Below are 24,429 nucleotides of genomic sequence, written 5' to 3'. Positions count from 1 at the left end.
AGAGGCCACTCTATTGATTTTTCCCACACTCTACTCATAAAATCTCTTATTGTTAGACTTATAAATTGTCTTCTAACTTTCCAGTAGTAATGTGAAAATGAATATGTTTATCTCCATGGATTTTTTTCCCTTTATTTTTTATTTTTTATTTTAGTGGTATTGGGGTTTCTGGAAACCCTTCTACCTCCAGGCTACACTCCCAGACCTATTTTATATTTTTATTTGGAAACAGGGTCTCTTAAGCCAGTGCGGCTGGCTTTGAACCTGCACGATCCTCCTGTCTCCGCCTCCCAAGCACGGGGATTACAAGCGTGCGCCACCACGCCCGGCTCCCTTTATTTTTTAATTTTTTGGTACTGAGAATTGAACCCAGGGGCATTCTACTTCTGTGCTACATACACTCCAGCCTTTATTGATTGATTGATTGATTGATTGATTGTCTTTTTGAAACAAGGTCTTGCTAGGTTGCTGAAGTCTGGCTTGGTTGCTGAGGGTGGTCTCCAAACTGTGATCCTCTCATCTCAGTCTCCCAAGTACTGAGATTCCAGGCATGGGTCACGACACTTTGCTGCTTACTTTTCTTTTCTCTTTCTTTACCTTTTCTTTTCTTTTCCTTTCTTTTCTTTCCTTTCCTTGTACTTTGATTGATCCTAGAGATGTTCTACCTCTGAGCTACATCTCCAGCTCTTTATTTTATTTTGAAACAGGGTATCACTTAGTTACTGAGGCTGGCCTTGAACCTGGATCCTTCTTTCCAAATGCTGAGATTATAGGCATTAGTGACCACTCCTGGCTCTCTTATTTCTTTAAACAAGAGTCCCAGAAGTCTGATTTCTGAGCCTAAGTCCATTGCTCTGTTTTTTTTAATGTATAGTTTTTATTGACATCTATATTTTCAACAGCATTTGAAATTTACAGTGTAAAGAATAAATTTTGACCTACTCACGTAGCAAGTGAATAAGATAATGCTACAGAGCCTAGAAAAAGCTCGAGTCCTGCAGTCAGAGAGGCTCAACAAGGCTGCAGCCACAGATGACTCCAATAGTACCAAGGGTGCTGAGTTGAAACAAGGAGGGATAGAGAAAGGGAGGATGCCTGTCTTTCTCTTGTCAGCCTCTGCTGCTGACTGGTCCCCCATCAACCACACCCAAAGGGAGCCAGGAAATCAAGAATCCAGGACAGAGTTGTGTCATTCAGCCTTGCAGAACAGAGCACAGATCAGAGGAGGACAAAAGGAAAATATTAACAACTCTTTTTTTGCCATCTCTTTTCATCTACTATTCAAAACAGTTCCGTTTTATAGTTGAGGAAAATGAGGTAATTTGAGGAGGGCTTTTGAACTCTTTCTGAAAATAAGTAGTGTGTTAATCACAAAGCTAGTGTGTCATTCGCCTCTGAACTCATCTGTTGATCCCAAGATAAGAATGTTGGCACTGTGACAAGACAGTCACGATTTTAGCTTATTTGATACTTACAATGGCAGGAGGGATACATGGTTATTGTGGTCTTAACTTTCCCATTAGGAAAAAAATTAGTGATGATAAAAGCAGCCATTCCTCAGGATCTGCAATAAATTGTTTCTAGGACCCTTGCCGATACCAAAATCTACAGATGCTCAAGCCCCTTATATAAAATAGTGTAGTGTTTGCATGCAATCTACGCACTTCATCCCAGATACTCAAAAGAATCTCTAGACGACTTATAATACCTGGTACAGTATAAAGGTTACATAAAGGTGCCATACTGTATCATTTGGGGAATAAGGACCAGAAAGAAAGTCTGTACATGTTTAGCACACATGCATTCTTTCCTGGAGTACTTTCCATCTGTGGTTGGTGGAATCCTCAGATGTGAAACCCATGGAGATGGAGGATTAGCTGATTCTTGCTCCAATTCATACAGTGATGGGCAGAATTCAAATCTACTTCTGCCTGAGTCCAGAGTCTGAGCTCTCCAGCACGCCACTCTTCTGCACTTTATCCCGATGCCCCTCGGGTTCCCAAGCTGTGTGTGGAGAACAGAGCAACACTGTTTAACGGGGATGTCCAGTTGATGCGAATACAGTTCCCTCTGAGCTGCTGATGTTTGCTCCATTTTCAGGAGCCTCCTCATGGGTAGTAACAGCCGGGACGTCTTCCTCAACAGAATAATTCCTACCACAAATGACATTTTCCCTAATCTGTTGAACGAGCCTGCAAAGTGGCTGCTATTTCCATTTTTATAGACAACACGACTCAGGTTTGGATTAGACGAGGGTCCCAGACAATCTCGCATGGCACTAAGTTGCCCCCAGAATTTCTAGCCAGGTTCGACTGATGATAAGTCTTCCCTCTTTTAATCCCCAAGTCTCACTTTCTTATCTACTGCAACTCCTGAAAAGAAACAAGTTGTTTGCAAGAGTCAGCATAGATCCACTCTTTGCCCCAGCCTTATTTGTGCAGGAGGATTCCAAGCCTCCGGGATCTCTCCATCTACTCTTGGCATAGGGTGGTTGTCAAGAGAGAATGAAACAGTGATCGAACGAGGAATTAAGGAAACACACATGCATATTCTCATTTTGATCCTATGAAATCCATAATTGGATTTTTTTATTGCATCATTAAGACCCCTGGACAGGTGGTTGGCTCTGTTTTACTGACACTCAGGTCTGTGGAAGATGAAAGCCAAGTGAATTCAAATTAGTTTTCCTGGTGCTTTGGAACTTGCCTTCTCTACCGCTCAGGATAGCGGGGGCTGCAAAAGCCCGCGGCGTGTATTTAATGGATCTGTTTAATTGGTGTCTGGACAAAGTCCTTTGAGGGTTTATAATCTGAGGAGTTGATGTTAAATCCTGTAAATTTAAATCCTGTAAATAGCATATGGGGCCACGCTACTTGTCCAAGATCAAACAGCCAGTGAGTGGCACTTGAGAGGTCTCTTCCAGCTTTTCTTCCTGAGAAAGGATGGGTCCACTTTTGGCAGGGAGGTGGCCTTTGTGAATGAACCTTCAGATATAGGAGGGTCTATGGAGAGTGGGAGAGGGTAATGAGAGACACTTCTCTAAGCAACTGTATTTGTTGGTCTAGTCCTGGTGGTCAAGAGGAGATATTAATATGAGAGTGGTGTTTCTTGAACTTTACATGCACAAGAATTGCCTAGGGATCTTGTAAAAATGCAGATTTTGAATACCTCATTTGGCAGTGAGGCCTGAGAGTTTTCTTCTGTAACAAGACCACAGTTGGTGTTGATGTGGCTGGCCCATGGACCACACACAAAATAGCAAGGTGTGATGATATGCATTATCTAATTGTGTGATGGTCTCATTGCTTAAGTCGGGGGTTTATCAATAGCTTCACCAGGGACAGGGCTGGTCATATACAAGAGCACTGAAGTCACAGAAGCCTTTGTCATGATTGCTGGAATCACCTTGGGGTCCTTATTATTATGGTTGTACTTTGCTGAGGATATCAACCAGGGCAAAATATTTGCAAGTAATAGCAACCCACTCAAAGAGGCTCAGATTATAGGATAGTGGATGGGGATATGGGGAAGAGGGAGGGGAGGGGCAAAGGAAGAACGGATGAGAGAAATAGATCAAAGTATGCTGTGTTCATCTATCAAAGTATCATTGCAATGTCATATTATGTATGGAGAGGAATGGGTAGGACCCAAAGTGAAACACGGTGAGACCTTTGTGCAGGTTTGTTGTATGACTTTGAATCTCACAATGACATATAATTACAGTGCAGCAGTAAAAGTATAAAAAAGAGGATTAATTGACATGAAAACTTCTTGTAAGATAGAGGCAAATTCCTTATAACCTAATTATAGCCCCATGGGGATTGGAGCTAGACGAAGCAATTTTCCTGCCTTTGTTTCTTACCACACATCTCATTCGATTGCTTGCACACAGCACACCAAGCCTGCCCACTAATGGTGGCCTTGGCAACCGAGTCTTCATAAGCTAAAAGTGTATCATCCGCCCACAGATAACTGCACTTATAAGACTGAAAACCAAGGTCTGGGTGCAAAGGCAGAGAGGATGCAATGGCTCAGAGGGCTGCCAGGACTGAGGGCTTGGGGAAGGCATCACTACTATGGGAGACATTCTTCTTGTTTAATGGATGAAGCAGAGGGGGCTCAGAAATGTCCTACCCTCAGTAGCTGTCCATTGCATGAACCCGAATCCACACTCACATCTTTCTCTTGTTCTAGTCCAGAAATCTTCTGTTCAGTAATGCTTCTCTTTATGGTCTGATGAGCGCTGGGAGCAGCACTCTGCGTCCTGTCTCCTCTACATCCATCCCCATTAAAGAAATCCCCTTTATTTTCACCCTTATCTCTGCAAGAGAATTGCAATTGAGAAGTTGAGGATGGCTCCTTCTCTGGGGTCCTTGATGTCCCAGCAGGTCCATTTTGCAGTTTCAGGTATAGAGTCAGTTCTGAAAGGGGGCAAAATGTTTTCATTAATTATTTTCTGAAGCTCAGTCCTAGGTTGGTCCACCCAGACTTTCAGAACTTCCAGAGGGAATAAAGCAACAGCTCGTGATGACCTTCAAGTTATGTCCTGGGTGTCTCCTCCAGGGACGGTAGCTTGTTTTTTTCTGTACCTCCCCTGGCTTGGGCCTTGCAGACTGTGGGCGAATCTCACACTGACCATCTCCTCCTGCCCCCCTTTGCCAGCTGTTCCATGTCCTGTCTACCTGAAGCTCCATCCCATGTTTCTGTGGGATGGGAAGCCCAGGGGTCAAGGTTGCTGGTTAGCCATGACCGCACAGTTCCTGTGTGTCATGTCTTGTGTTTCTGATTCTTCCTTGTCCTGGCTGCATGTGTGTTCCACTCGCCACACTGGATTTCTGCTCTCTCATCAGGACCTGAAGCCTTTTCTAAAGTTACGGTTGCCTTGAAAAAATGAAATGGTCAGGCTGAGCTGTATATGAACGGAGACACACTCAGCTTCAAAGACACCCTTTTCTGCGCCCACCATGTCTCCTGAGTTTTCTCAGCCTGGGAGCATGCTCTCAGCCTTGTGGCTCTTCATTGTTTTCACTCTGGGGGATCAAACCCAGAGCCTCATGCAAGGTAGGCAAGTGCCCCACACTGAGCTACCTCGCCAGCCCTTCAGCTTTACGTCTCTTTCACAATCCATAACCCTCAATCCAAGTGCTCTACCTCCAAGCTGCTGGTTTTCTACTTGTCAAGTGGAGTAGGTAGTGCTGCCGCCACCTGTCAGGAGAACAGTGGCCACTGCTAAGGATGTGGAGTGCCACAACTGACTCCAGTAAGTGAGCCCCAGCCTGTGCCAGGTGTCGGGTCACAGTCAGGCCTGAGAGTGAGCCAGCTGAGTAAGACTCGCTGTCAAAAACAATTTCCCAGGTCAGGACCTTTAGCAAGGGGAGAGGGCAATGCAGGTCCAGAGGATGTCCAGCAGCAAGGAAGTCGGCAGCAGGCTGTGGTTGTAGGCATAGTTTGTCATGCTTTTTTCCCTGGGCTGGACACAGTCTTCCAAAAGATGTGATCTCCCAGGGGATGGACATCAGGAACAGTTTCTGGGAGAGCTGGTCCTCCTCTGCCAGGATCAGCTTCCCCACCTCCCTGTTTATTTCTACTGGTTTTAATTATACTTTTCCTTGATGGGATTCACCCTAGTTCTGTGTGTGTGTGTGTGTGTGTGTGTGTGTGTGTGTGTGTATGTGTGCGTGCACGTGTGTTATTGGGTATTGAACCCAGGGACTTCTACCTCTGAGCTATACCCTCTGTCCTATTTTTGATTCTTTATTTTGAAACAGGGTCTTACTAAGTTGTGGGGGCCTCACTAAATAGCTAAGGCTAGTCGTGAACCTGTGATCCTTCTGTCTCAGCCTCCCAAGTACTAGGATTACAAGCGTGTGCCACCATGCCTGGCTTATTTTTTTATTTTGAAAGAGGGTCTCCCTGAGTTGCTGAGGGTCTTGCTAAGATATTAAGGCTGGCCTTAAATCTGAGATTTTTCTGTCTCAGTTTCCTAAAAACTGAGATTATAGGTGTGCAGCATCACACTTGGATACCATAGTTCTATCTTGCTGTTCAATTGTTTTTGTGCTTCCTGTCCTTTTTTTTTTTTTGTAGTACTGGGGTTCCTGGAAACCCTTCTACCTCCAGGTTATACTCCCAGACCTATTTATATATATATTTTTTATTTGGAAACAGGGTCTCTTAAGCCAGCGAGGCTGGCTTCGAACCTGCGCGATCCTCCTGTCTCCGCCTCCCAAGCGTGGGGATTACAAGGGTGCGTCACCACGCCCGGTGTGCTTCCTGACTTTTATGATATACTTTTACTGGTGCATTGTGATCTCAGATCATACTGTAGTTCCTAGTGATAGGGCTATACACGCACACGGTACTTGGTGAGCTTCTCTCCAGCCCCCTCCCCACACCCTCCTCTTCCTCTGCATGATATTGAAATCGACATTGATAATTTCATATATGCACATAAAATCTATGGACGTGTTTTCTTCACTGATTCCTCCTCCCACCTCTAGCATCCCTTACACCTTCTCCATCGCTCCGCTGGGGTTTCTCCTCCACCATCTGAAATCTCTACTGTGCTATGATTACTCCCTGGCTTCCACATATGAGAGCAATCATACGGCCCTTCACTTTGTGACTGGATAATCTCACTTTAACATAAAGTTCATTCGTTTTCCTTCAAATGGCATAATTCCATAATTTTATAAACCATTTATCTTTTGGTGGACACCTAGGCTGGTTCCATGATTTGACTATTGTGAATTGTGCTGGTATAAACATGGATATGAGGGCATTGCCATAATATTCTGAAATTTCTTTGGAAAGATAACCGGGAGCGTTATATAGCTGGATCATGTTGTGGATCCAATCTCAGTTTTCTGAGGAACCTCCACACTGGTTTCCATAGTGGCTGAATTCATTTGTGATCCCACCAACAGTACACACGATCCTCTTCTAAACAGTTTAGGATTACTGAGGAAGAGACTGGATCACTTGGTACCTCACTTGTGTGCCTAGTATGTAGAGAATGCTCATTACATGTTTGAAGGATGGATGGAAACCTGGATGGATGTGGTAGAAACCCTCAGATCGTGGGGTTGATGGCAGATCTCACAATCCTCTCAGCCAGTTGAGGACCTGGCCATCAGGTAGGTTTTGCCCCTGGCTGGAGAAAGAGTGATGTTTGTAGAGAGCTTTTGACGAAAAGTTGAGAAATGGAAAGATCATGGACTAAAGGATATGGACATGCACTGTCACCTGTCACCTGAGCTTGGTGGCCAGAAGACAGACCCAGCTAGACCTGGTGGGAATCTCTGCCATGTTGCCTTTTCTCTCTCGGCATTAATGTTTCCACCTGCAGTGGGGAGGTCAGTCATAACACCTGCCCGATAGAGAGGTTGTGAGATTTATGGAGGTGATTCCGACCACGGGAACTGGCACCAAAGGAGCTAGTTTTATAATTTTACCACTAAATTAAAAAGTGTAAAAGAGCAAAATTATTATTCTGGAGACTGAGTGTATTGTAGTATAGAGAAAAGGCCATGGCATTTGGAATCTGCAGACCCTGTTACTGAATCCCAGCTTCACACTCACAGCTACGACAAGCTGGGTAAATCTCTTGACTTGTCTGAACACTGCTTAAAAAGTCAGTTTTTGCTCCAGGGTGTCAGGAAGGATGAAATGAGATGATGCATGATAACGTATTGAGTAAAAATGTAAAGCACTATTTCTGAGCACCCCCCCCCAATCCTATAATGGCAAGGAAGATAGAACTACTTTAAGCAAACATTGAAGGGAAAAGATGTGGGAGAATCAAAAGATGGCAACTCTCCAGTGCACTGTGAGATTTAAAAAAAAGGAGAGACTTTTAAACAAGGGGAAGCACAATTTTAGTTAACAATGGCTCCAATTTGCTTAGCGATTATCTTCATAAGTGTAAATTCTGGTGCCTCCAGCAAAACATCGTACCCTTTGTTAATTGTGACTTCAGTGGTCTCCCGAGGGGCCGCCCCTCTCCCGCACCCCCGTAAAACAGTGTGTATGCCTGTGGCTGTCTCTAAGGCCTTTGAAAAAGCTGTAAAAAAAAAAGACCCACAAAAGGAAAATCGTGCACCTTTCGACGCTTCCCCCCTCCCCTTTCTACTTTTTTAAGTTTCATGGAACATTAAAAGTTTTTATGAGTATCGAGGAAAGGCATTTTGCCACTTGAAGTTAAGGTGTGATTCAAATTACAGGGTGGCTGAGTCCATTTCCAAAGTGGTATTTAACGAGTTTCACAGATATCTCTTTTATAGGATATTTCTACTGGTGCAAAGATGTGGAAAAAGGAGACAGACTTAGAGACTCACTGTGACTGACTGCCCCTGTGGGCCCCTGTGCTGGGGGGCAGCCTGGGCCCTCTCTTCCTTCATCCCTATTCTTTATGATTTACTGAACAATTTGGGTGTACTTTTCTTAATTGAGCTCCAAGCTCCATAAGCTCCCACCTCCATAAGCTCCCACCTCAGCAAAGGCACCTGTGTGTACAGAGGATGAAACCTGGCAGGTGCCCCGAAGGGCCTGCCTCAAAGGAGCCCTAGGGTGTTTGTGGACAATTCTCTTTGGGGTCAAGGTTCAGGGCTTAGCATGATTACAGATTAAGCTTTGTCTTAGCATTTTGCTCTCTGGTGGTTGAAGAGGAAGCACTTTTGGATTGAAATATAAACCACGACCATCAATACCTGCAAACTTTTTGTCATGAAAGCTACAAAGAGCTCCTCTATTCCCAAGGAGAAGAAAAACACACAAAAACTCACCAAGTATTGCTTCCTTATTTAGCAATAAGGGTAAGCAACGTTACTGATACAGAGATTAAATTTAAAAAAAGTCCCACTGATGTCAGGACCATGAACTAATTAATACCTGCAGGTCATGAGTGAAAACTTGTGAAGCAACTTTCCCTCTCCCTTTTCTTGGAAGCAGTGTCTTCTTGCCCAGGGCATAGCTAGCTCGTTAATCTGGTCAATAATTCAAAAGATTTTTTTTTTTTTTTTGAGGAGGGCTGATTTATCTTGTTTCATTTTTTTTTTTTACCATTTGTCAAATTAGCTGGATAATCACCTAATTGATGCTTTTCACCTCACAAGTAGATCCAACCTGAGTGTAGACCACACTATAACTGTCTTCCCTGCCAGTTAGAAAAGGAAGCTGCCCTTACCCATCTCCTGTAGAATCCATGATAGCCTGTAAGTGGTGAGCCAGAGAACAGAAGATGAGAGACAAGCCTGATAAGAAAGTTTTAGTGTTCTATTTTTATTTGGTATAAAACCATCTCTATAGAGGCCAAGAGGGAGGCTTTTGGGGGTTCAACTAGTATTGTGGTGCTTTAAATAATTAATATTTCTAAAATCCTTCCAAAGCCTATTTGCACATATTTTCAGCTACACTAAAGGACACAGGAGACAAATCACGTTTTAAACTTACAAGAGAAGCCTCTTCTCCCCTTAAGTCAAGCAAATCTGAGTTGACTTCGCCCATAAATTCACAAAGGAGAAGTTATAAATTGAACATATGAAGGACATTGCCTCTTTCCAAGTGACGTTCCCGTGGCTTAATGGATGTCGCTGTGGCAGGGAGTCAGAGAAAAGCTGTCTTAACTAAATCTTTGACTGATTATGCATCTTTTCCCTATTCATACAAGATAGATTCATCATCCCAATTTGTCAAGCTGGCGAAGTTCCAATTAATTACACCCGGCCAACTTCGGCTTGTGTACGCCCGTGTCAGGCCTAATCTAGTGGCTCATTTGCCGGGGGCCCGATGAGGAGGCATCAGAGGCAGTGTGGCTCATGGTACTTACTGTGATCGATGCCCCTGTAGCATGGCTGGTGGCAGTGGAGGCAGAGCCCTGGACGCCTCTCTCCTCTGCCCTGAGGACTCCCAGCTCCTGTGCTAATTTGAGGGCCCATCTGTATAGTGAATGTTGTCCTACCACCCATTCTTCATGGCTGGGCCAGGAGCTTTCCCTGCTGCAGGAGCTACCTAAATGTCTACACGACTCCTACATTTCTGTCAGGTTTGTCCTTGCAAAATGGAAAACAGGAGGTGCTGTGTCCTCTAGTGAGTTTTGAAGCCCTCGGGGGCTGAGAGGTATGATGAGAGAAAAATCTCAGGTACCAGCAAGGTGTTCTCAAGGCTTTCACAAACACATTTGTATATTCTCATAGGGACAAAAGTAATGCCCTGTGTGTAGGAAAGGCCTTGCTCTTTGGATTACAATGATTTTATTTTTATACTAGTGGCTGATCAAGGCAATGACCTGCTAACAAATAATATTTATTATGTGATGTGAGGCCCACTGGGTTCTGATATGCATTCTCGGGTACATGCCCGTACTCATGTTTGATTGGCATACTAGGGTCACATGCTATGCCAAGGGCTATGTTGGCATATTGTCTCATTGTATCAGATGTTATTATCCCCATTTAAGATGGTAAACTTAGAGAACTTAAGTGACTTTCCCAGAGTTGCATAACTAGTACAGTGGAGAGATGAAATCATCTCATCGTAAGATGCGAGCTCTTTTCAGGATGTAGGAGTATGTCTCTCAGGTACCTACTTCTTTTTTCCCCCCTCTGTACACACTCCATCCTGACCCCAACCCCTATGTGTCTTTCCCTTCCACCAACACGCTGACCAGCTACCTGCTGTGAGAGGCTGCAGTGCCTTGAGTGTGGGCCAGGTTTGCAGGGTTGCAGATCTCCATGATGCTCTGGCATTGCTGGAGCTATGTATCCACTGGACTATGGGGCTGGCAGGCACTGGGGTCTATTAGAGGTAAAGATTAGGTGTGCTCCTAGATTGTCTCTTTTTGTCCATTGTCAATAGCTGTCACCTCTCCATCCTTGGCTTTGGATGACATGCAGAGAAGGGTGTGGAGTCTGCACCTCAGAATGGTCCTGGATGCCTGGATAATGCACCATAGAAATGTTGGGCAATTGACTCTGTGTAGGACAAACTTTGATCCATGGGAAATGGGAAATGGGAGAAAGCCAAGCAGAGTGGTGGCTCCATTTTGGTTTCCTTGCAGAGAAGTCCCACATGCTAATGGAACACATCTGCTGAGCATTGGGCTGGTTGTCTTTGGCTTACAGTGATGACCAGTCAATAATACATTGCTTTGTATTGCCTTGTAACTTGGTCTCCCTAGTTTTTCCTCTAAACCCATTTCTCTTCCAAAACAAAACATTGGTATCTTTATCCCTGCTGTTGAACTCCAGACAGGGATATAGGCCACTAAGAAAAAAGCTGACTTCTCACTCTTGCAGCTTCTGCAGAAGAGAGCCCAAAAGTGGTTGTCATGTTTTGGAAGAAATGAAGTAACATCAAAGACCAGCTTTTTAACTTAAATAAGACTCAAGTGCATTAATATTTAGCATTTGCATTCCTTTCTAGTTCTTAAATATAATGCATTTTGCAGCTACCAAAAACATATGCTGCTTTTCAGCAGCATTTTATATACAAGTTGTTCAACAGAAGGTGCCAGCAATTCCAATATGTTTTGTTAGGTTTGGGATTAACCATTGTAATGAGAGAATTCAAGTGTAATGTGGTGTCATCCTTTTGAATGGAGATGGAGATGTTGCCAGAGGGTGCCTTCTGAACCAGAGGGAGAAGAAGGGAGTTGGCTGTTCTTTCTTTTATTGAACTAATTTTGTGATTTTTTTTTATAATGGGAGGTCTACATAGGGGAATCAATTCCCACTTTTGTTTTTGAAGAACTTCCAGTCTAACAAAACAGTTTTTGATAAAGCTGGGTGGAGCATTCTTTTTATTAGAGAATCAACGATAATTTTCTGCCATAATACCTGGCAGAGCCATAATGATGGTAAACATAAAGAAATACATTCATACTTGTTGGTAAATAGGCATTGTCTAAACTTCCCACACCTGAATTACCATGTGTCTCCTCCAGCGTCCAAATCCTAAAGCAATAATACTTGCTAAGGCGAAAAATTCCAAAAATTTTCTTTGGGATTATGACCAGTACCTGACACGAATGCTCAGAATCCAGGCTTCACCTGCTGTTAAGTGTTTGGAATCCACAATGGGATGATGCTGTGCCTGTTATATTCAGATAATTTGTATTTTTCTTTTTAGTGGTACTGGGGTTCCTGGAAACCCTTCTACCTCTGGTCTACACTCTCAGACCTATTTTTATACTTTTTTAAATTTGGAAACAGGGTCTCTTCAGTCAGCACAGCTGGCTTTGAACCTGCGTGATCCTCCCATCTCCACCTCCCGAGCATGGGGATTACAAGCATGCACCACCATGCCTGGCCTGGCATTACCCAATGATTGAAGGCCTGAGTAGAGGAAAAATACAGAGAAAAGGTGAATTCACTCTCTCTGCTGAAATTGGAACATCCATTTTTCCTGCTCTTGGACATAGGTACTCCTGATTCCAACTCCTTGGTTTACAGCCCTTCCAGTTTGTACTGAAATTATACCATAGGCTTTTCTGGGCTTCCATCATGCAGATGATGTATCATGGGACTTCTTAGCCTCTATAATTGCATGAGATAATCTCTAATAATAAATACTTCTACCTACTTATATATTTTATTGGTTCAGTTTTTTTTTGAGGACCAGGATTAACTTAATATCTTTATTGTTAGAATATCCAACTAAGAGTGTAGCTCTGTTTCTGCCTTCCTTAGTTCTTAGGTTTTGCCTTGTGTGTTCTGAGTCAGTGTTATTAGGTTCATACTTATTTGGATTTTATGTCTTCCTGATGAATGAACTCATGCTCTACTACTGAATACCCTTTATTTTCTTCTTTCCTTTTTTTAAAATTGGTGCACTATAGTTTCACTTCATAATGTGGGTCACGTTGACAACGGCATATATTCACACAGTATCTGGTGCCCTCCCCACCCACCTCCCCTTTTCCTTCCATCCCAATACTGAGTGTCCAGGTTAACAATATTACATTTACATGTATACACACAGTCGAATGTAGCTTTTCCATGAATAAGCCTCAGCCTTCTTCCTCCCCTATCCTTCCTTCCTGGCTTTGCTGAGCCTTCCCCTCCATTATCTGGAGTCCCTCTGGTATCCCTAATACTCTCTATCTGGAGCATATTCTAAAAACATATGTCCCTTCTCTTTCTGTGCTTGGCTAATCTCACTTAACATAATGTTCTCCAGGTTTTTCCATCTTGTTACGAATGTCATGATTTTGTTCTTTATTGCTAAGCAGAATTCCATTGTGTGTATTTCCCCATAATTTTGTAATCCATTCATCTGTTGATGAACACCTAAGTTGATTCTATACTTTGGCTATTGTGAATTGTGCTGCTATGAACATGGGTATGCATGTTACTGTTTTTCTCTGATTTCAAACCCTTTGAAAAGATACCCAGTAGTGGTATGGCCAGATCATATGGTGGATCCATTCCAAGTTTTCTAAGGAATCTCCATACTGATCACCATAGTGGCTGAACTAATTTGCACTCCCACTAACAGTGTAAAAGAGTTCCTATTTCTCCACATCATCGCCAGCATTTGTTGTTATTTGACTTCTTTATGTTTGCCACTCTGGGGTTAGATGGAATCTCAGTGTAGTTTTGATTTGCATCTCCCTGATTACTAATGATGTTGAACATTTTTTCATGTATCTCTTGATAATTTGTCTCTCTTCTTTTGTGAAATGTATATTCAATTCAGTTGCCCATTTCTTGATTGGGTTATTTGGTTTGCTAGTGTAGAATCTTTTGAGCCCTTTTCATATTTTGAATATTAGCCTCTATCAGAGTGGTGGCTGGTAAATATCTTCTCCCATTCTGTAGGCGTTCTCTTTAGATTCTTGATAATTTACTTTGATGAACAGAAACTTTTTAGTTTGTTGCTATCCCACTTGTTAATTCTTATTTTAATATCCCGTACTTTGGAGGTCTTGTTGAGGAAGTTACCAACTATACCTGTCTGTTGGAGTGTTGAACCTCTGCCCTCTTCTAATAGCTTCACAGTCTCTGTCTGATTTCTATGTCTTTGATCCATCTTGAGTTGATTCCTGTGTGCAATTAGAGGTAAGAATTTAGTTCCATCTTTCTAAAAATGGATAGCTAGTTCCCCCAGCGCCATTTGTTGAAAAGGCTGCCTTTCTCCAGTTTATGAATTTGGCTCCTTTGTCAAAGACCAATTGACTATAAGTATGGGTTTTTTTTTTTGATACCTTCTATTCTGCTCTATTGGTCTGTGTGCCTGTTTTTGTGCCAATATCATGCTGCTTTAACTACTACTCCTCTGTAGTATAATTTGAAGTCAGGAATTGTGATGCCTCCTGCTTGGTTCGTATGCTGAGAATTGCTTTGACTATTCTAGGTATTTTTTTTTCCATATGAATTTCATGACTGATTTTTCTAGGTGTATGAAGGATGTCATTGGTATTTTAATAAGAATTGCATTGAATTTATAGATCATTTTTATAGAGTGGCCATTTTGATGATATTTATTCTGCCTATCCATGATTAAGAGAGATCATTCTATCTAAGGTACTCTTCAATTTTTTTCTTTAATGTTTTTATAGTTTTCATTGTAGAGGTCTTATATGTCTTTGGTTATGTTTTTTCCTAGGTATTTTATTGTGTTTGAGGTGATTGTGAATGGAATTGTTTTATTTCTTTCTTTGTGGATTCATTGTTGGCATATAGAAAAGCAACTGATTTCTTTAGGTTGATTTTGTATCCCGCTACTTTGCTGAATTGGTTAATCAGCTTCAGTAGTCTTATGGTTGAGTTATATTGGGTCATCTAACTATAGGGCCATTTCATCTGCAAACAGGGATAATTTTAATTCCTTTTTTCCTATTTGAATTCCTTTGACATCCTTCTCTTGTTTTATTACTGTGGCAAGAGTCTTGAGGGCTATATTGAAAAGAAGTGGTGACAGTGGGCCACCTTGTCTTGTTTCTGCTTTTAGAGAGAATTCTTGCAGTTTTTCCCCATTGAATATATGTTGGCTTTGTGCTTATTGTATATTGCCTTAATGATATTCCTTCTATTCCAATTTGCTGCAATGTTTTTTAACATGAATGGGTGTTGGATTTTTCAAATGCTTTTTCAGCTATTTTATATGATCATGTGATTTTTGTTCTCCTTTCTATGTAAGTGGTGAATAACATGTATTGATTTGCATATGTTGAACCAGCCCTGCTTTACTGGGATAAAACCAACTCGATCATGGTATACAATTCTCTTGATAAGGTTTTGAATGCATATAGTTAGTATTTTGTTTAGAATTTTTACATGTATGTTCATGAAAGATAATGGTCTATAATTTTATTATTTTGAAGTATCTTTATTTAGTTTTGATATTAATGTGATACTGGCCTCATAGAAGGAGTTTGGAAGGATTCTATCTCTTTCAATTTTCCAGAATAAGTTGTGAAGTATCGGGTTTAGTTCTCTGAAAGTTTTGTAGAATTTAGCTGGAAACATGTCTGGGCCTGAGTTTTTCTTTTCTTTTTTATGACATTAAAATCAGATCCTCCTGTCTCCACCTCTGAAGCATGGGGATTACGTGCAAGCACCACCACACCAGGCTATAGGGCCCTTTTAATGTCTGTTCACTGTAGCAGATTCTGGAGCATGTTCTAATATCTCTCATTTGCTCTGTAACCTATGGTCAGTTTTTGGATTTATGAGTGTTTGTGCCCCTCTCTCACCTCTGATCACTTTGTGCTCAGGTGTCAAGGTGGTGGGTATCACTGTACATGTGTTCCTTATGAGCCAGGGATATGTGTTTTCCAGCTTTGGACTCTGCTTTCTGGTCCTGGGCTCTGGGCTCTGAGCTTTCTGGCTCTGGGCCTGCACCTCCCAAACTGCACTGGCAGAGGGTGTGAGTGTAATCTTGGAGCGAGCCTCTGTGACCCTGTGTGGGTACTGTGCCCTGGGCATTATGGGCCTTTCTTGTGTCTCTGCAGGTTCTAACCCAACCACCTCAGGGGTGGGCCACCAGATCTTAGTCCACTGGGGTCTCTGCAGTTGCTCTGGGTGGTTGTCTGCTGAGAAACGAGGTTACCTTGCTGTCTTGCAGGTATGGTCTCTGGAGGGCACAGTGTGCTGCTGCGGGTGCCTGCTTCTGGTGAGCATACGGGTTTTGGAGCCTTTTATCCTTCCCTCAAGTGTGATATTGGTTGCTTAAGATGTTTGAGTTCTGTGACCGCTTACTTTAACTCAAGTCCTCGGTTTTCTTGCTGGAATTTCTTAGGGCTGAGGAGCCAGAGGTCTCGGTTCGGGCCGGCGACCCAAGATGGCACCGGCCACCACACTAGATCAGCCGTGCACTTGGGCTGTTTGCTATCGATCTCGTGTTCTGAGTATTGGATTTTATTCCGCCATAGTTCCCTTTCAGTGTCTTCACTTGTATGTATCTGTACTGCTTTGTTTTTCTTCTTAAGGAGCTGTTGCCTTCTTGGTAGTTGATTTTTGTCTGTTGTAGCTACTGAAATGTGTGCTGCGACCACAGGTGCCATTTTGCCCTTCTCTTTCTTCTTTAGTTTTTTTTTCTTTTTCCCATGTCTTTTATATTTATTATATTTATTTTTTATTTTTATGTGGATTATATTGAAAATGACGTACATTCAGACCGTGCTTGGTGCCCTCTCCCCCACACTTCCTCTTCCCCCTCCCAACAACGAGTGTCCAGGTTGACCAAGTTACATTCTTATTTTGTACATATTCGGATGTAGCTCCTCCATTAATCAACCTCAGCCTTCTTCGTCTCCTACCCTTTCATTTCAGCTTTGTTGAGGTTTCCCCTCTATTATCTGCAGTCCCTCTGGGATTCCTAATAGTTCTTAGTTTGGGCCTTCTTTAGCTTTTTAAGATTAGTTTTCATTGGTGCATTGAAATTGTACCTCAGAGTAAGATTCACAGTGATAAATTCATACGTGCACACGATGGCATTTGGTCTGTTTCCCTCCCAGACTTTCCTGCTCTTGATGATACTCTTAATCTTATATTTTATTCTGTCTCCAGCTCGTATATGGCCACATCGCCTTTCTTAGGCTGAGTTTGCATGCTGTGTCTTTACTGTGTCCTATGTGTGTGTGTGTGTGTGTGTGTGTGTGTGTGTGTGTGCGCACGTGTGTGTATTGTGTATGTTGATATTTAATGTTCTTTTTAAATTTAACTTTAATGCAGTCAGATAACTGTCTTTTCAAAGGAACTGTTAGTCTGTTTACATTTAATGTAGTTTTTATATGGTTAGGTTTTATATGGCATTTTGCTGTCTTCTATCTGTGCATCTCTTTTTATTCCTTTTCTTCCTATTTTCTGCCTCTTTTAGGTTAAATAAAAACTTTTTAGTATTTTATTTCAATTCTTCAATTGGGTTTTAGTTGTACCTCTTATTTATTTGTTTTTTTAAAGTTGTTGCTCTAGGAATTATTATATGAATCATGAGCTTAGCAACCTGTTCAGTGTTGCAGTTGCATCACTTTACTTAAAATTGAAGGCCTTTGAAATGGTGTAATTTTATTTATATGAGAGAGAGAGAGAGAGAATGTGTGTGTGTGTGTGTGTGTGTGTGTGTGTGTGTGCGTGTGCGTGTGTGTGTGTGACTGGGGATTGAATGATTCTGGGGCAATCTACCTCCAAGCCATACTTCCATCATTATTTTATTTTTATTTGGAAACAGGGTCTCACTAGGTTGATGACAGTCTCACTACTTGCTGAGGCTGTCCTGGAACTTGCAATCCCCCTGTCTCAGCATCCCAAGTACTGAATTATAGGCATGTGTCACCATGCCTGGCCGTAATATATTTTATACATAGGTAGGAACACACACACACACACACACACACACACACACACACACACACACTTGCTTTAAAAAGTCAGTTGTTATTTAAAGGAATAACTAAAGGAAAAGCTGGTCTTTAGTATTTACCTGTGTCTAACCCAAGACTTCTCATTCTTTCTTGTGGTTCTAAATATTCATCTAGTGTCCTTTGAGCCTGGCCTAAAGAACTTCTCCTGGCATATATTATAATGTATATCTGTATGTAATGATGTACAGATGGTTTCCCCCAGAGTGCCTCTAGTTTATAAAAGCGTGTCTCTCTCTCTAGTGTTTTCAGATAGAAGTAAATTGTAGATTAGAAATACCAGCAGTGACTGAACTTGTGTCTCACTGCATAAGTCATCTGTAGGAGCTCAGCTCTTCTGCTATGATCATGGGAATGAAGTCACAAGACTCCTAGTGGTTGGATTCTGCCTGAAGACATTTTATACAGACTTACACAGAGCTTAGCATATTTTAAGCTTATTTTTGAATTTGGATGATTTCATAAAAATTGTAGATTTTTATATTCCTTTAAAAATTTGAAATCCTGCAAATTTGAGACCCTGAATTCCATCGTCCCAGTTGACTGGGCACCAATGGCCAGAGGTAAATAGGGCTGCTCCCCTAGAGCTGTGAATCTCAGTGTTTACTTTTAGTCTTCTCACCCTGATTTACTCTACAACATTATTTTTTGGGGGCCTTCCATTTTTTAACTTCAGAGGAATTAAAACTTCACTATGGAATACCTTATTTAGCAGTGTATCCTGGAATGAAAAACGAGTGAATTGATATAATTTACATAATTGCAATTTGTTAAAGATATAAGGTTAGATGTGAGGTTTGGAATGTCCTGGGTTGCCTCTCTTAATATTTTTATTGGTGTATTGTAACCACACATCCTACTGAGTCTTAGTGTGATAGAACTTTGTCTGCACATGGTACTCACTACATTTCCCTGTGGCCCCTTTAAGGCCAAATTCTCTGAAGAGGATGTGAATATGAAGAAGTCTGTCATAGTGGAAAGAAGATCTCTTGAAATCTTAGATGATAATTCTAAGACAGAATAAATGGCATTTAAGTTTCTTGGATGAGATGATTTTTTGGGTGGGGTGCTACTAGGGAGTGAACCCAGTGGCATTCTGTCTCTGGGGTGTACCCTCTGCCTTTTTTTTTTACTTTGAACCAGGGTCACACTAAGTCGCAGAGGGCCTAAGTTACCGAGGCTGACCTTGAGCTTACGCTCCTTCTGTCTTAGACTGCCAAATACTGAGATTATTGGCATGCACCAACACATCTGGCTGGGTGAGGTAAATTTAACCATATGAAAGAGGAATTCCCCTCCAAATAATGGTAGAGGCCACATGTTTTGAAGGTGTTTTCCACCTCTGAAGTCAAACCTGCAACATAAAGGAGAGGGTGACAATATGATCTTCTCAGAGCTTGCAAAAGTCCAGATCATCCCAGCCAGGATCCAAAGGGAATGCAAATTCACCGAGCCCTCAGAGGGGCGATGCTGAGAAATGCTTTTTTCTTTTTGTCCTACTGGAGTTATCTGTTTTGGGCACAGCACTGAGTGTTGTTGACTCCAGGATAATTTCAGCTTCCAAAGCTTTATCTCTGCAAGCCACAGTTCACGGCCCTGTCCACAGTCCAGTTCTGTGGTGGGGAGGAAGTGTCGTTTATGAAACGTAATTAACACCCAATAAATGGCACCTTTATCATATATACTAAAGAACACACAAAGAAGGAGAATGCATCCCAAGATTTGACACGCCGCTGACTAGTGGAGAAGGATGGGATTTATGACCAGGTCTGAGGTTAAGCTCAGGTTGTGCACTCTGCAAGATAATCCTAGAAATATCAAACCTTACTCGGGTGGCACGAACAGCCATCTATCAGTCGTGCAAATAGACAAACACTCTTCAGTTTGTTTTATATATTTTGGAGCTTCATGGGTGGGCGAGGGACAAACTTCCTCTGGTTATAGAAAATTAGAAGAGAGAAGAGGAAGGCCCCAAATTCATCCCTTTAGAGTAACATTCACTAATTGATATTAAAACAGGTTAGATTAATGAAAGCCCAGTAGACCATGCAGCTGAAGAAACACATTCTTTTGACAGCCAGGCAGTCCAGAGATGCCCAGGGATTAAAGAGCAATCCAGTAGGATTTCCTTTCCTCAGTAATTCATGAGCTGAAAAAGACAGGTAAAGAGAAGCCACAGTCAGCAGTAGCTGTGTGCGCCAATGTATTTTTGAGGTCCATCCACAATTTTTTTTTTTTTTTTTGGTGGTACTGGGGTTCCTGGAAGCCCCTCTGGGTTACACTCCCAGACCCATTTTATATTTTTTTATTTGGAAACAGGGTCTCTTAAGCCAGCGAGGCTGGCTCCGAACCAGCACGATCCTCCTGTCTCTGCCTCCCAAGTGCGGGGATTACAAACGTGCGTCACCACGCCTGGCTCCCATCCACAATTTATATGTTGGCAAGCTGGCTAAATGTGGGTCAGCAGGAGGCAGGAGGAGAGGACATTGGAGTTTGGGATACACAGCTGTTGGGAATGAAGAGGGCAGAGATGGGGAGACATGAAGGAGCCTGCAGGTACCAGCTGGTAGCATACAAGGGATGGACATTTTCTTTACTGAATTGGTTTTAGCACCCTAGCGTGGTTTCATAGCACATGCATTTAATTAAGTGAAAACTACATTTCCCAGAATTTCCTTTCCTGCCTCATTTCAGATTAGGACTGACCACAGAAGAAACGTGCAGGAGATTTAGACGGTAGAAGTAAAGCAGCAGACACTTTTATGTTTCTATAGTTGGGGTCGATGGGGCACCAAGCAACGTGGCAGCCCAGGCACGCTGTCCCTGACCTGCTGGCGCACCTTGCAGGTGGTCAGCATCCCAGCCCACAGGCACTGGGGCTCCCGCAGTCTTCTCTAGCATGCAGCTTTATGGCCAAGGTCCTTAGATTTTTTTTTCATGCCACCCCTGTGTTTTAGGCAGGGGTTGTATCTGCAGGTCTAGCTCAGTTTTGCTCTCATCTACTCCACGTCAGCCCCCCCGCCCCCCCCAGCTTTCCACTCAGGTGATATGACAGTGGTGACTTTAGGTACAATACAAAATGCAGAGGTGGTGGCTCTACCTAGACCCCCGCCCCACCCGGGTCCCATGCCAGAAGCACATCTGTTGTTCTCAGTTGCGCACACTGGTTTTGTGTCTTGCATCAAATCTCAGAGTCGGGCTCCAAGTTCTCTCGTGACAGACGGTGGATGGGTAACTGGGAATGTCATTACTACTATTTTTGGGGGAGGTTCTGTTTTCATAAGCTCTTGTGTTTCTTTAGTTTCAGGATCTAGGAAAATCTAAGTTAAACTCTTGAAAGTAATGAGAGCTACAGAGATGGAAAGATTCCATCTTTCCTGAAATGGAATCCAACCTGCCTGCCTGTCTCTCCCTTTACTGCTCTTGACAGACCCTGGGGAGTACATACGGTCCCTGCCCCTTTACTTTTTGCTCCCGTCACACCTGAAAGTTGAGGAGAGGATTCATCTCCCCTCCCTGCACTAGAGTTAGCATAGGTAAATACCTTTCTAATGTAAATACAACACGTTCACTTGTATAATTTTATGGAAGGTTGGCTGAAAATCCTAGGTTGGAAACTCCTGAGTATAAGGCTTAGAGCTATTTTTTCTTTAGTTGGGTGCAGTGGCACATACCCGTGATCTCAGTATTTGGGAGGCTGAGGTGGGAGGCCAGCCTCAACAATTTAGTGAGATTCTGTTTCAAAAAGAAAAACAAAATATGGCTGGAAATGTAACTCAGAGGTAGAATGCTCTGGGTTCAGTACCCAGTACTGAAAATGTTATTTGTTTTATGATATCTTAAAATACGTATATATTGTGAAATGCCCCAACTGAGATAATTAAGATATTTGTTACCTTGCCTTTGGCTTTTTACAGAGAGAATACTTAATATCTATCCTCCTAATGATTTTCCACATATAATAAATTGTTACTAGGTTCTGTTACTTAGTCACCAGACCCAATAATTTTGGTCATATAAATTTGGTTCCTAACATTCATCCCTTTTTTAATCTAACTGACATTTTGTATACTTCGGCGGAGATCTCTTTAATCTTTCATATCCCCAGTAACTAAGAATCCTATATTTTTATGAATTCAATGTTTTAAGATCTCACAGAGAAGTGAGATCATGAGATATTTGTCTTTTCATGTCTGACTTATTTCAGTTAATGTTGATTCCTCCTGCTTCATACATGTTGTGGAAAATGTCAAATCTTTCCCAAGGTTGAGTAGTATTTCATTGCATCTCTGTCACATTTTTATTATCCATCCATTAAAACTGGTCACATGTGTTAGCATTGTGAGTAATATTGTGGTGAACATGGGGTGACAGATGTCTATTTTATTCTTTTACCCATGCATTGTAATCATACATTAGAGTAAGATTAAGGAAAAATAGAGATATCTTGTACAACATATTTTCTTATTCAGTTGTTGAATAGTTTATGTATTTCAGATATTAAGCCCTCAGATGTATGGTTTAAAATATTTTCTCCCATTATGTAGCTGTTGATTGTTTTCTTTACTGTGCAAAAACTCTTTAGTTGGATGCAATCACATTTGTCTTTTTTTTCTTTTTTCTTTTGTTTACTTTTGCTGTCTCTGCATCTGGGATCTTATTTAGAAAGTCATCGCCCACACCAGCCCCATGAAGCTTTTACCCTGTTTTCTTCTAGCAATTTTTTGATTTAGGTCTTATGTATTTGATCCATTTTGAGTTGAACACTGTCATGTGAGGTGAAGACTTACTTTCATTTCTCTGTCTGTAGATCTTTGTCTCAGCACTATTTATTAAACAAACTGCTCTTTTCCCATTGTGCATTCTTGGCATCTTTGCTGGAAAGTAATTGACTATGGATTCACCGGTCTGTTTCTGAAGTCTTCATTCCGTGCTGTTTTGATGACTAAAGCTTTGTACTATGTTCTGAAGTCAGGTAGTGTGACTTCAGCTTCAGTCCTTCTGCTCAAGATTACTTTGGCTATTCAGAACCTTTTGTGGTTGTGTGCAGATTTCTAATTTTTTAAAATTAAGTTTTGATAAGGATTGCATTAAAAATGTAGATTGTTTTGTGTAGTCTGGACATTTTAGTAATATTAATTTTCCCAATTCATGAACATGGGATATTATGCCATTCATTTGTGGTCTTCTTGAAGTTTTTTTTAATGTTGTATTGGGGATTGAACCCGTGTTCTACCTCTGAGACACACCCCTGGTCCTATTTTATTTTATTACTTTTATTTTGAAACAGCATCTTGCTAAGTTATAGAGGCCCTTGCTAAATTGCTGAGACTGGCCTCTAACCTGTGATCTCCCTGTCTCAGCCTCCCAAATATTGAGATTACAAGCATGCATCAACACACCTTGTTTGAAGTTACTTTTCATTAGTATTTTGAGTTGGGTGACTATGAAACACATTTCGTCAAAGGGCAATGATATGGGGCAAGTGGAAAGAAACCGGCATTCATTGGTCACTTGGTATCTACTCTGTGCTTCACATTATATACTTTATCTCTGTTAATCTTCAAATTACAAAACGAAAGGAATGTTATTATTCCTTCTCTACAGGTAAAAATATGGAACCTTGGAGATGTCAAACAATTTGAGTTCCATGACTGTAGGAGCAGTTGGGGTATGAACTCAAATCCAGCTCAAAAGCTTCTGGATTTACAATGATGATTAACAGGAGTTTCAGTTTGCTTGTTGCTTTTGCAAATACATATTTAGCACATAATATATATATTTCCTTAAAAGATATGAATTGTACATATACAGCACAGCTCAAGCAGAGGTGATGAGATGGATGAGATGCTACTGATGGTGAGATTTTCACTGATTGAGGTGGTGAGATCCCCATTGAATTTCCACTGTCAACACACCCAAAGCTTTCTTCCCACCTCCCCCTCGCTGGGGTCTTCTTGTTAACCCTTTACTCCCTCCAAATCATTGGGAGAAAAAATGTTGCTTCTTCTCATAAGAGGTTTTGTGGTTCTCTTGTATAGGTCGCTACCATGGGCTTTTTATAAAAAGCCTTAGATGGCTTTCAATTACTTTTCTCAGATTGTGTACTATCCACGTGCTCTTACCACCAAATTTAGAGGGAATTTGCTTTATTTGCTTATTTTACGCGTTTAAATGTCTGCGTGCCATGAGCAATTGTAATCAAATCCTGATCAGAGATAAAGATATGCTAATGTAGTCTCCTCACTCTTACTTCCCTGGACTTGATGAGATATTCTCTCTATTAGTTTACATAATGAAGAGTCAAGTTGAAGAAGAAGTCCACAGCATGGAGGCTTTCCACAGTAGGTTGATTTTGTAATATACTTCTTAAATATTATGTTTTAAAGTATTCTTTTCAATTCATTTTCTCTTGTTTTATTTTTTGTGGTGCTCGAGATTGAACCCCGGTACATTGTACCTCTGAGCTACACCCCCAGCCCCATTCTTTTTGAAACAGAGTTTCACTAAGTATAATTTATGTTTTTATTAGTGTATTATAGTCTCACGTCATAATGTAGTTCAGAGTC

Source organism: Muscardinus avellanarius, assembly GCF_963383645.1.
Source record: "Muscardinus avellanarius genome assembly, chromosome: 3".
Lineage (NCBI taxonomy): Eukaryota > Metazoa > Chordata > Mammalia > Rodentia > Gliridae > Muscardinus > Muscardinus avellanarius.
This window is presented reverse-complemented; position numbering follows the sequence as displayed.